Here is a 14043-nt window from a genome sequence, read left to right on the forward strand (position 1 = left end):
TAACGCAAACAACGAGATATGGATCTCGTTAACTTAACTTTAATCTTGTCGAATAAATAGCAATGCAATATGCACATCTGGAATAACGAAATAGATTATATGCAAAATCTCAGACAACTTATATCCAAGATGTTGAAAACTGAACATCGGAGGCTGATCAATTACGTCTATCAGAGTGTGTACTTTGTGGAGGAGTATGGAAGGTTTTCCAGGAATGTCTTTTAAGTTTTTTTTAGCAAACCCATGTAGGCTAGGAAATGTCTTTTAAGTTATATTTTGGTTGATGTATAACTTGTTTATTGAGCAAGATTTGCATGTCGGATATCGTCGATGAAGCAGAGGACGCTTCCTCTGCAGGAGTACCTGGCCTTACTCTCATTGTACTATTTCGGGAGTCTCCAAGCAAAAATTTCTTTTGTGAATATGTTTATGTTAACATGTCGGTATTTTCTATTGTTGATATTTTTTTATGTTGACATGTCAGTATTTTCTATTGCTGTGATATGTTAAATAATGATTCATGTCATGACATATGTCATAAGATGACACAAAATCGATACAAAACGCCATCATTTGGATGTCTGTTTTACGTTAAATAAATTTGACAAGTATACCTTGGACAAAAAACATATTCAATAAGAATAGATTTTAAAACTGAACAATGATCATTTGGAATGTCACTTGTTCGAGATTTATATGTGACCTGAATGTCTTGCCTTTATTTGTTTTGTAATATAAGTATATGATGTGAACATTTCTGGCATGAAATCAGTTATCCCTTGTTTTGAAAAAAATTCCTACTGAAACATTGAAATCGATTAAAATCAGCGTCTGTTACTGCCATTTTGCCAAATTGTAGGATTGCAAAATGCTATCATTATCCATTGAATTTGTCATGAATACTTATTTTTACATAATATGGTAATTTCATCCATGTGTTATATTAATGAGTCTAGTGCATTGTCGTTCTATTTTTCTATAGTTATTCCCTATCACGCCTTTCAATATGTCGCATATTCAAAATTGAAATTTACTTATAACATCATCATGATTTAAATCTGATTGAAATACCTGTTACAATAAACTGTCATGGAGAAATTCTGTAATTTGTTTTGAAGTTTGTAGTTAGGCAACAGTAGAGTTAACTAGACCGCTTTAGCCATACGTTGTATTATGGCTAGTGTTTATAAGAGTTTCGTCCGTTTCCAAGTATTATCTCTGAGTCTTTTATGGACAGCATGTAACAAATGTCATTATTTATTACTATGCCTCCACTTATATTCGAACTCAGACCCACTGGATTATTTGTCGTACCCTTAACCGATTAAGAGAGAAGATTTTTATATCTAAGTTGTGTATTGCTGATGGTATAATTTACCGGGGTTATGCTAAAATAGTAGTCTAAATGATATACTGAAAACCTAGATGTTTAAAAATGCACTTAAAGCTCTTTCATTTTGTTTTTTATCCGTATCATGAATTACGACTAAGATTTTTTATGTCATCTGATTCTGCAAAAGGCGATTGAAGAAGTGTTATATTGACATTTTATTTTACAATATTAAAACATGACTTGTAGAGAACGTTAATTTAATCCTCTGATTTGCATAACGTTTGCAAGCTGTTACCTATGATTAATAGAAACCAGACGAAACATCAACAGTGTGGCGACAAATACTTTACTTACGTGTTTTAATGAGGCAGGTTATCCATCAAACCATCTTTAGTTTCTTTGAACGAAAAACATATCAAATCAAGAGTTCATAATTAAAAACCTGTGGTATCTTTTTATTCCTTGAAATATGAGAAATATCACAGCTGAAAATTAATTCCAAAGTTTTATATATATATATAAATTAAAAATAGCTATATATACATTATTTAGGTGGTAAAATCTTATAGGGATCATGGATAGGTTCTGGAGATGTATAGAGAGGATATTACACAAGGATACAGAGAAACAGACACTACTTCATGCGAAATACAAGTAAAGTATCAATTTTTTATTTAAAAATAAAACGTCGGCAAACACTTCAACAGTATCTTCTTTTCAACATTTTAAGTGAGATAGTTAAACGTAAGCGTATGTAAAATCTTACAGCGTCTTTATTATATTACGTCTTTAAAAAGCTTTTGTAGATATTGTATGATAAAACACCTAGTACTATGTATATTATATATCTGTTCTTACCTAATCAGTTTCGTTTTCAGCATTTAGTTCACGCAGAAAACAAAATAATTGACAATAACCAATCTCACTGTCAGTTTAACAAGATATTGTTGACAGCAATGAATTATCACTGTTGACTCATTTTATCATTTTTGTAGTCAACAATAAATAATCTGCACACTATAAATTTTAACGTACATAGATAGAAAGATATCTTTATTTCCTCCATAAACATGAAGATTATAAACATACAAAACGTATGTTCCAACGAAATGTAAGAAAAATAAGAATATTATGTACAAAATATTACAGCAGAAAGTAAGCGGCTTTACGGCCATTTCATCTATTGTACTATCTCACAAATTTTTAGTTAAGACTTTTACCATGGCCGCGATGCTGATGCTGTTCATCACTGTTCCCATTGATCGTCTTCCATATCTCTGTTGACTCGTTACAACTTTTTTTTTGTAGTCAGCAATTAATAATCTACAAAATATGAGATTTAATTTACATAAACATTAAATTTGGGATAAATCCATTTAAAATTAAGATTAAATCCAAGTATTACATAACAAGATTCAATGTAGGAAATTATTTACATTAACATACTGCTTCCAAACTAGTGTTGAAGAAATGACTTTGTACACCTGATTAAGTCGCTATATACATTTTCAGCAACGGAGAGATTCCCGTCAATGACGTCGGATATTTATCCTACATATCAATAGGATGGATTACCCCACTGATTCTAAAGCTGTATAAGGACAGGGAAAAGGAGATAAGAGAAGAAGATGTGTGGTCATGTTCAAAACTTGAGTCGTGTGTCGTCAACACGGAAAGGTACTTCAAAAGATATTTCCTGTTTTATCGATAAATCATTCTAGATTGGATATTTTTCATAGATGTACAGATGTATAGCATAAGTGAAAACATGAAAGTTTGAATTCTACAAAATATTATAGAACTGATATTTCCCAAAAAGTACTCTTATCTTTCATCGATATCAATTTAAATGAGCCGTTCTGTCTTCTGCATTTTTTCATTAAAATCGCTAGACAATATCATGTTAAATAATTGCCAAGTTTTTTTTAAAATCATCTTACACAAATGTACAATACTTCTAAAAATGTAAGATTGGTCAAAGCCAATCAGTTACATTAAAAAGAGAGTAACAGACCCTTCCGTTTAGGCTGTAATGTGATGTGATTGGTCCTCCCGTCATTCGTAAGTGATGTTAAAGGCTTAAAGTTTAATCTGAAGGGGCGGATTCAAAGTGATCGAAAAAAAAGCCAAAATCTAAATTGGGAGGTGTACTCTGTGATCTGATTGGTCAAACTGGTCAATTTGACTTAATTTGCCATGCTGAATTATCACCTATGTTTAATGAGTTTACCTTATAAATCACTGTAAAAATTTAATAAAATATAACCACCCATAACACAATTAAAGGTGTAGTTGAAAATACGTGGAATATTCGTCGTGCCACTGACTCTATTACGAGATCTGTGGCAAGAGAATGAATCTAATACATCGCATTTTTTGTCCTTTCTATATTGTAAATTATGTAAAACTTTGTATTAAAATCAACATATAATGATGAACAGCTTATATCGACATCAACAATAATTTTGTATGTGACAGCGATAACTCAGTGATCTTAGAGCGACTGTGTCTTACGTATCCTCGATTCGGGTTATGGAATGTGTAGTGTTGCAACGGTTGGATGCATTTTATAGACATATTACATGAACATTTATTATCTATTAAATATTACTTTTTAAATTTTTTTTGTCAGATTGGAACCAATGTGGATCAACGAGCTACAGACACATGGCCAGAGAAATTGTTCGTTCTTCAGATTGTGGCTGAATTTCATTTGGGTTCGGCTCCTTATTGCCTTCATAGCTGTCTGCTTTCATGCCGTTATAACATTGATAGTAACGGTCAGTATCAAAGCCCATGTAGCAATGTCCAATTTAGTAATAATCTCATTGTCCGCCTTCGGTGATAGATCTTTTACCTTAATATTCGAGATGTTTGTAAAAAGCTGTGACAATTCGATAATTTATTCACACATCAAATCATCGATGCTTTATTAAACTGCAAAAAGGAGGAAGAAATATGAAGGGACATCTTATAGATCGGCAAAATATTTTCAAAAAATCAAAGGACATCTACATAATAGAGTTGAATGGAAATAAAGCTGCCTGTAGGGACTACATAATGTGTTCTTCCAGATTGAATAACTGAGTCAATCATATATATTCCCTTTTAGGGGTATTTGACCGATGTGATCATAGATTATCTCGCAGGACCGGAAACATCAATACTTTATGCTTTTTGTTTGGTGATAATTTGCCTTGTCGGACAACTTTTAAGATGTTTAGCATTTACAGCCGTTTTCTTTTATGGATCACAAACAGGTGAGTTGTAAATTTCATCTTCTCATTGGGTGTAGTAATGACAGATCACACATTTTCACATTATCATATACCTACTAAATAGAAAAAAAATGTTTGGAATTCTCTTTCTCTTGACAAATAGGTTCAAGGTTTAGGTCGGGAGTAGTTGGAATGGTGTACAAAAAACTGATGAAGCTGAAAAACCTGAACGGAAAGATTACCTCTGAGGTATATTAATTAGAATCGACTGAAGGTGATTTCTGAATTCAATATGTTTCTATCGGGTGATATAAAAACATACCGACAGATATAAAAGGTTCATAGGTATCAGTTAAAATTCTGACATATTTTCAGTATTTCATTTAATAAGCGGTTTAAATGGGCTTCAATAGTATCATAGATCAAAACTTCAAGAAAACCTTTTTAACTCCTAAAATGCCTTCGATATATATATCACAACTTATGCTCTATAACATATCAATCATATCCAGGGATCTATATAGTCTGACCTTTCAGGCTAAGTATATATATGTATATATAGTTTAAATAGATGAGAACATTGTGTATCGTTTAAATACATAAACATAAAAGGCCAACAAGGCAAATAAACTTGATTATTGTTGATATGTTGATACCAAGACATTAAAGTAATCCCCTGAAGATAGCCGAGTCATGGCTTGAATACGCTAGCGATAATCAAGTTTATTTGCCTTGTTGGCCTTTTATGTTTAATATACAAACAATGAATTGGTACTGGGTCCTAACAAACAAGTGTTCGTTGGATGCGTATTACTGGAATAGATATATGATCAATGAAGTAATAGTGACAGTACGGACAAGTGAATTCGCCTCTTTAGTGTAACACAAAATAAGACACAAATATTACATAAATTATATCACATACATAGAATATAAAACACATACAATTTTATAAACTAAAATCGAGAACGTTGGTGTTAATTTATATGATTGAAGATAATCCCTTCGGCCGATGGACGCAAAAGTCCCTGTATAAGGGACAAAAACATCTTAAGTTGTTGTATAAAAGACGGCTGTTCAATTACAAAAATGTTTTATAGAAATCTCAGTATGTTGTTTACGGTAGCGCATAGATAAATGTTCAGTGTCACACCACTTTCCTTGGAGTGTGACAATGAATATTGGCCGCTGTAGAATATGGAAGCTCTGATCGTTGACCTCACATTTGAACGAACTGATACTGTGAGTATATGGACAAAACTGGCACCTCTTGCTGTTGCATGTCTGGAATATTCTTGATTCGGTGGAAAATGTTTTGAAGTTAACTGGACGACATTACGATTTGTCAGTGTTTCTGGAAGATGGGTGTCAGTGGTGACATGCCGGTTTCAAAGGTCACCACACAAGGTACTCTCCCAGTTGTAGGTCGAACTTGGCATTCAAGTGTACTAATCCTGTCAAGTTCTTTAATTCTATCGATTTTACGGTCGATCAGACCAGCTTTATATCCTCTGTTCAGTAAATGGGGATCCAGTTCTAAGCAATGGCGTCTAAAGACGTCGTCATCAGAAACCAAACATCTGATTATCAACGCTTTGGACTATGGAATATATGGTGCCCATATATTATATAACATACTCATTACAACGGAAAATCTATATACAATACTTACATTCAGACTCTCTAAAATCATTTGTAAAACCCCTAAATCAACATTATCAATAGATCATATAACCTATAGATACCCGTTTTACTAGTTAAGGGGAAAATGGTTTCCTAAGTATAAAATGTCAATTTCCGTTTGTGAAATGAAACGATCATTCACATAGCCTTTATCGAATGAAATTTGAAGACATTCAACTTTGTAACATTGCGCAATTGCTATTGGTTTTATTTTGTATCGCCCTGACGGATAACTTACACTGAAACGAAGGTTAGAAAGAAAACGAAAAGGAAATATATTAACAAGCTCATTAATCTTACTTCAATATCTTCAAAATACAGAAATTCCAATTGTTTACCAAGGAAATATTCTCTGTATATTTTGTTATTCAATGACGTCATGAAATGAAGTTTATATCAATTACAGGTAATAACTATATTTGGATCAGATTCTTTGCGAGTTTATACGAACTGTCAGTTATTTGTGTATATTCTCGCAATACCTGTTTACCTGGTGGTCGGAACTGCGTATATCTACTATCTAATAGGATTTTGGTGCTTTACAGCATTTGTGATATACGTTGTTTTCTTCACTATACAGGTAAGGAAGCCATTTTTTTTTTTTTTTTTTTTTGCGAATATGTAGAAATTTTTCCTCTATTGTATCATTTTATATCACCATATTGTTTTGCAATGTACTCATGGGTAAAAAAAACATTTTCACAAAAAAATCTTGTTTCGTTTCATTTCACAGGTTAGTGATGATACTCTTTTACTCGGTTTAGTTTGTCGTTTGTTGGTTAAACAGATAAATACTTAGATACATAATTTGTTCCAGGAAATGGAAAGTTATGTAAAATCTATTTCCAAGCATTCGTGAGTGTGGTTTTTAATATGTTTGTAATATCTTATTATTAAAAAGGATATTTTATACGAACTGTCAGTTAAAACTGTAGACAAAATTTACTACATTTATGTCCCTATGTATTGATTTAAGTTGTAAAATATACCAAAAGTTACCGGCTAAACAAATAAATAAATAACATTAACTGAAACATAAAAAAGCCAATGCCATTCACGACATGTTTTTCATTGTAATACTTATTGATGAGTGTGATCACACTTTTAAATATTTGCTATCAAATTGATATGAGTATGCAAATATGGTACCTACACCCATCTTTGTATCCCAAAAACAAAAGATTCAAAAATCCCGCCCTCCCTACGACCATGAGCCTTCACGTCATGAACATAGAGTTATTTCCCTTCCTCTTAGCCTTTATGTAGCACCCGTAGAGGGGCAGTCAGGCAGATAGGAAGAGGGGAGGAAAGGGTGGGACTCCATAAAGTTATGGTAAGTATTACCTCATGAAAATTGGTTTTACATTAAAAAACCTCAATTTCATTTCAGTAATAATTACCATAACTTTAGTATGCGAATTCGTCTTACCGTAGTGGTGACTAGCAGCCAGGCAGCCCATCTAGCACACTAAACTTGGTAGGGAGGGGGGACAGAGTGCATAGAATAAGAAGGGGCAACCTCCCCGTGACCGAGCAGGTAAACCACGTGCCGCCGAACGGAAAAGACGAGCCCCGGGGCTAACGGGGGGGCACAGCCACAGACTGTGCAACCACCAGAGGTCCCAAAGAATACAAACCTTCTGAGTGGGAAGCCAGGGATCTCAGATAAAAATCTGTAAATGTATCCCTGCCCCGCCAGAAGGCAGCAGACATGACCTCCTGAAAGGAGGACCCATTAAGAAGGGCCCAGGATGCAGCGAGGGCCCTTACCTCATGAGCCCGCACTCTCACCCTCGCCCGAGCCTGGTCATCAGAATGCTCATAAGCATACTTAATGACCTGGCATACCCACCTAGACACCGACTGGGAGGAGATGTCTCGCTGTCCCTGTTTGATAGGCAAAAATAGACGGGATCTGGAGCCCCGCCCCCCCCCCCCCTGGTTTTATCGAGATAAAACCTAAGAGCCCTACAGGGACAAAGCAATCTATCCCTCTCCTCCGAGCTAGTCAAAGCCGGAATCTTGATGGGATCGGGCGAGAACCCCGGGACTTGATTCTTCGCAAGGAAGGAAGGATCAGTTAAAAGAGTAACGGCAGCGTAGCCTCTGGACCAACGAAGGCAGGAAGGAAGTGACGACAGGGCGTGCACTTCACTCCTCCTACGTCCAGAGGCCAGAGCCAAAAGGAAGACTGTCTTAAAAGTTAGAAACTTCAAAGAGGCAGACTCCATAGGCTCGTAAGGTGACCTCGTCAGGGAATCTAGCACCAAGGCTAAATTCCACTGCGGGGCCAGCTGCCGAACTCTGGGTCTATCCAAAGCGAAGCCTCTGATTAGGGCAGAAAGAGATGAGGAAGAACCTATCTCCTTCCTGCCGTAAAAAGCCAAGACACTGGCAATTGCTGTCCTATAGCCAGCAATAGTGCCAGGTGCCAGATTGCGGTCCCTAAACAGAGAGAGTAGGAAATCCGCAATCAGCTGAACAGAGGCTTCGAATGGATCAACCTCCCTGCCGACACACCAATCACAGAAGATCTTCCATCTGGACTGGTAGACGGCAGAAGAGGAAGCCCTGATAGATCGCGCGATGCGATCTGACACCTCTCGAGAAAAGCCTGCCTTGGCGAGGCTTCCAGAGATAGCCTCCACGCGTGAAGGTGGAGGATCTCTGGTCGAGAGTGTGTCGTCCTGGACCGAGGCTGACGCAGGAGATTCGGTCTGGTGGGGAGAGCCAGTGGCTCCTCCACCAGAAACGACAAGAGCTCCGGAAACCAAGGCTGCCTCGGCCACAGGGGGGCTATCAGAAGTAAGGAGCAGTGATGCTCCCTGAACTTCTGAAGCACCCTGCCCACCAGGTTGAAGGGAGGGAATGCATAAGCATGCATCCCGTCCCAGTCCAGAGAAAGGGCGTCCACAGCCCAAGCCTTCGGATCTGGGACCGGAGAGACGAAGGTTGGCAGCTGATTGTTCAGAGAAGTGGCAAACAGATCTATCAAAGGTCTGTCCCACACCTGACAAATTCCCCGGAAGACCGAGGGACACAGCTGCCATTCCGTCAACACCGGTTGGCGGCGCCTGGAGAGGGTATCCGCCAACACATTCAACCTGCCCGGAAGATGCTTGACCGTAATGGACAATTGCATCTCCTGACAGAGAAGAAGGATGCGGATGGAGAGGGCACACAGGATGTGAGACCTGGTGCCCCCTTGTCTCTCCAGATACGCGACAACTGTAGAGTTGTCGGTAGCCACACAAATCGCCTTGGACTGCAGGAATCCCCGAAAGGATTGCAGTGCCAAAAGAACTGCCCTCATCTCGAGCACGTTGATGTGCTCCGAGAGCTGATCCCCAGACCACTCCCCCGAGCGACAATGGCCGTCGAGGTAAGCTCCCCATCCTGTCATGGAAGCATCCGTGAACAGGGTCATAGAGGGGACAGGCTTGGTCAGAGGAACCCCGCGGAGAACATTCTCCCGAATGGTCCACCAGCGAGCGAACTCCCTGACCGACTGAGTGAGAGTTATCCAGGCCTCCCACTTCCTGGATGACGGAACCCAGTTGGACAGGAGGAACATCTGGAGAGGTCTGATGTGAAGTCTCCCTAGGGGGACCACATCTGCCAGGGCGTTGAGATACCCCAGAAAACTGAGGAACCAACGTACCTGGACCTGCGACCGTTCGATGAAGGACAGAGCTAGAGCCCTGGCCTTCTCGAACTTCTCCACCGGTGGTAGGGCTATGCCCAGAACCGTATCGAAACGATTCCCCAGGAAGACAAAGTCCTGAGATGGGGAAACCTCTGACTTCTCTCTGGAAGGAATGAAGCCGACTTTGAGTAAGACTTTCAGGACCAGCCTGGTATCCTTCACTAACGATTCCCTCACCCTGTGAAGCATGAGGGAGTCGTCGAAATAGATGTGGACGTCTATTCCGCGAGAGTGAAGGAATCCCACGACTACCTGCAGCAGCTTGGTGAACACCAAGGGAGCTGTCGTCAGCCCGAAGGGCATGGCCCGGAATTGGAAGACCTTGCCGTTGCACGTGAAACGGAGGAACTTCCGTGCCGACTTCTTGATGGGGATATGGAAATAGGCGTCCTTCAGATCTACTGAAGTTGCCCACATCCCTTCCCTCACGGAGGCCATGATGCCCCGTGGGGTCTCCATCTTGAAGTGAGGAGAATCTACGTGCCTGTTGAAGGCACTGAGATCTATGATCGGGCGCCACTCTCCGGACTTCTTCCGAACGAGAAACATTCGGGAGTAGAAGCCGGGAGTGATTTCCGACATAGGAATCTCCTCTACCGCGCCCTTGGCAAGCAAGGTCCTTACTTCCTCCTGGATCGCCCGAGCCTTCTCCAAATCCCCCGGAGGAGGAAAGAAGATCGGCTGGGCGGTAAGAGGCGGATCCTGAAGAAGGGGAATACCTAGACCCTCCTTGACCACCGACAACGTCCACACGTCCTCCGTAATTTCCTGCCACTGGGATAGGAAAGCGGAGAGACGCCCGCCCACAGGAAGCTCTGGCTGGGGCAGATCGAGTCCCTGCCAAAACAGAGAATCGTCCGCCCATCCGGAGCCTGAGCCTGCGGGAGAAGGACAAGAGACCTGAACGGGAGGACCGCCGTCCACCCCGCCAGACCCCTGTTCTGTCTCGGTCAAGGAGAAGAAAGAGTCAGGAGCCCTTCTTCTTGCCCCCAGGAGGTTTCTTACCTTTCTTACCTTTCCCCTTATTGCCCTTGAAGTGTGGCTGCGATTTGGGTTGGGCAGACGCCTGCCCAGCCGAAAACTTAGCCCTCTTCTTGGGAGGCGCTGACCCCTGCGAGGTGCTGGCCTTCTCGGAACGAAACCTCTTCACCAAGAGTGCTGAGGCGACCGAGTCCTCCTTCATATCCTTCTGGACAGAAGGAAGAGCTCCCCCGAACAGGGTAGAGCCAGTGAAGGGGGCAGTCAATAGACGGGAAAGATAAGGTTCTTCGACTGGGCGATTTTTTAAAATAGAAAATCGCCTAGCCAACACGACATTGGCGAGCAGGGAGACCTGTAAGGCCGCCGATGCCCTCAACGCCGCGTTCAGGGCAGCTGTAAGCCTGTCCTGAATGTCGGCCTGTTCCGTCTCTGGTACCCGACCCTCAGGCAAGTCGGATACCTTGTATAGACTCACAGTCAGGAAGTCTATGTAAGACAGAACTTGGATGGAAAGGCGCAACATCCTCTCCATCCTGTGGTGTTCTCTAGCATCGAACACCACCTGGTCCACTGATTTGCCGGGCCAGGCAGCCAGCTCCCTCGACTCCAGCTTTGCTGGTTGAGGGGCCAGTTGCCCGTCATGTGTAGCGTAGTCAGCGGTAGAAGCCTCTGACAATTCGCCAACACCGAGCTGCAGACCGGCAAACCCGGGGGTGCGGGTAGATGAAGAATTCTTCTCCAGAACCCGTGCCCGGGCAGTGGCCAGAGCCGAAGACACAATGGTGCCTTCTGGCAGAGTCCGATCAGTACGAACGGAAGCCCGAGGAGCCACCAAAGAACCTAGAAGGGTGGTGGACTCGGGCACCGACGATGCAGAAGGGGGTGGGCATACCTCCGCTCCGAGAATCCGAGAAATGTCGGCCCGTAGGGCCCGCATCCCCGAAAGAACATGCTGAGCCTCGGTTTCAGCAATCTCGGAGCCCCCTACCTCCTGGGAACCCTCCTGGTCGGAAGGGTCATCTGCCGATGACTCGGACGGATCAATCGCCGAGCACCCAGGAGACAGATGGATAACATCGTCATCCTCTGCCAAGCCCACGCCCTCAGCGTCCATCTCCTCCTCGCTAACGACCGAAGTCGCCCTGGGAGGAACAGGGGCCGCCAGAGGAGACCTCTCCGGAGAGGGGGACTCCTCTATACGGCGTTTAGACGTAGAACGTCTAACAGCCGAAGCTGTAGGCTTAGAAGCCAACCCCTGAGGACAGGAGACCGACGAGTCCGCGCGGGAGGCGGAAGTCCTAAAGGTCCGGCGAACCCTTTTTGGACCGGCCAAAACGGCCCCCGAAGTAGCAGAGCGTTGGGGGGATTCAGCACTGCTAAAACGTCTCCTAGAGGGAGAGACCATACCCCAAGGGTTCCATGAAGGAAGACCCATGGGGTTGAACCCAAACCTCTGAGGGAATGGGAACAGTCCTGCGGGCTGGGAGTGACCCCAGAACTGACCAAATTGGCCTGCCTGAGCCTGGGGCTGGACACCCTGTCCAAAGGACCAGGATGAACCTCCACTCCCACCAGGTGGAAACCCAGCCATGTACGGGCCGAGCCCGTAACAGCTGGGTAACTGTTGGTACCCATGACCATCCGCAGGTTGGCCTGGGCGGCCCGGGATTGAGTGCCCGCAGGCACCCCTACACCCCGAGCCCGGGGGAAAAGGCGACCGGAAACCGGAAGCCTGACCTGGGGCCCCAAATCCCTGGGGGAAACCCCCTGGGAAACCTTGCACAGGAAAATCTGGACTAGAGCGAAAAGCCCCAGATGCAGAGACCTGTGAGGGTAGGAACCCAGGCCCCGCACTGACACTAGGATTAGTGAACTCAGTGTCACTAATCCCCGTAGCCACTGACAACCCTGACAAAAAATCAGTGACCCCTGACCCCATACCCGGGGGTACCGGTCCGGCGTCAGAGCGGCCCCCACCAACGACGCCATCTGGCGTGCCGAGGTCCCTGAAAGACTCAGAGACCTGTGACCGGAAGTCCCTTTCCGACGGTAGCACCGCCGGCTGTCGAGAGCTACCGGCCGATTCGACCCTAGACTTCGCCGAGTCAGGGTCGGGTTGCTCCCCCCTATACCAGGACGCGCCTGGACAGGGGGAGCCACCCCCTGCTCGAGGGCGGAGCTCAGTGTGAGAACACCCCCAGCAGTGACAACCTCACCCCTCGGCTCAGGGCCGGGGGTAGAAAACCTGGATGGCTTACCTCTCTTACCGGAAGATGAGGACGAATCCCTCTTCCGGCGAGAAGTTCGCCGACTGGGTAGGGGAACCTTTACAGCGGACCCGGCGTGCAAACAAAGTTCGCACGGCGAGGCCTCGCTGCAAGGTCGGCATAAGGGACAGGCATCATGGGGGTCCTGCTCTCCGTAGAAGTGAGAACACCCATGTGCTGAACCACGACGCATCCCTGAATCCATAATTGTTACGAAATAAATAATCAAATAACAACAGTTATTAATACAAATAAACGTAACAAAAATAAATGGAGTGAAAAAAACACAACTCCAACAAACAAATACGAACGAAAGCAAAAGCTAACGAAACGTAAAAAAGCAAAGCAAAATATACGGTCGAATAATTAATACGACCGATAAAAAGCGAAAAAACTTCACGAAATAACCGAACAGCGCAAAACACGTAGATACGCGCTCGGTGCGTGGAGTATAGCAAAATGGCCGAACAAAGGCCGAACAAAGGCCGGCCGATAAAGGCCTAAAAGCAGGATATATTAACTAAATAAATGTCTGCTACTTCGGGGGCCGTTTTGGTAATTATTACTGAAATGAAAGTAACATGTAGAATGCACGTCTCCGAGAATGATGGTATTGCAAGTGATAATAGACTGCAGATTTTATATCCTTATTGTACATCGTGTTATTAGTTAATCCATCCGCTGAAAGATTAGATAATCGGACGTGCAGAATCGTTGTGACTGGTTCAGCCATATCCCCTTCTAAATATGTGCGATCCTTAGTATATTGAAACAACGATTCATTTATTTACTTATTTATTTTTTTTTTGTATGTTAATCTAAAATACAAATAAACATTGAAAGGTCCCCACAAAA

The sequence above is a fragment of the Ylistrum balloti genome, unplaced genomic scaffold, assembly GCF_031769215.1.
Source record: "Ylistrum balloti isolate Yb309-2 unplaced genomic scaffold, AGI_CSIRO_Ybal_v1 Utg371040, whole genome shotgun sequence".
Classification (NCBI taxonomy): domain Eukaryota; kingdom Metazoa; phylum Mollusca; class Bivalvia; order Pectinida; family Pectinidae; genus Ylistrum; species Ylistrum balloti.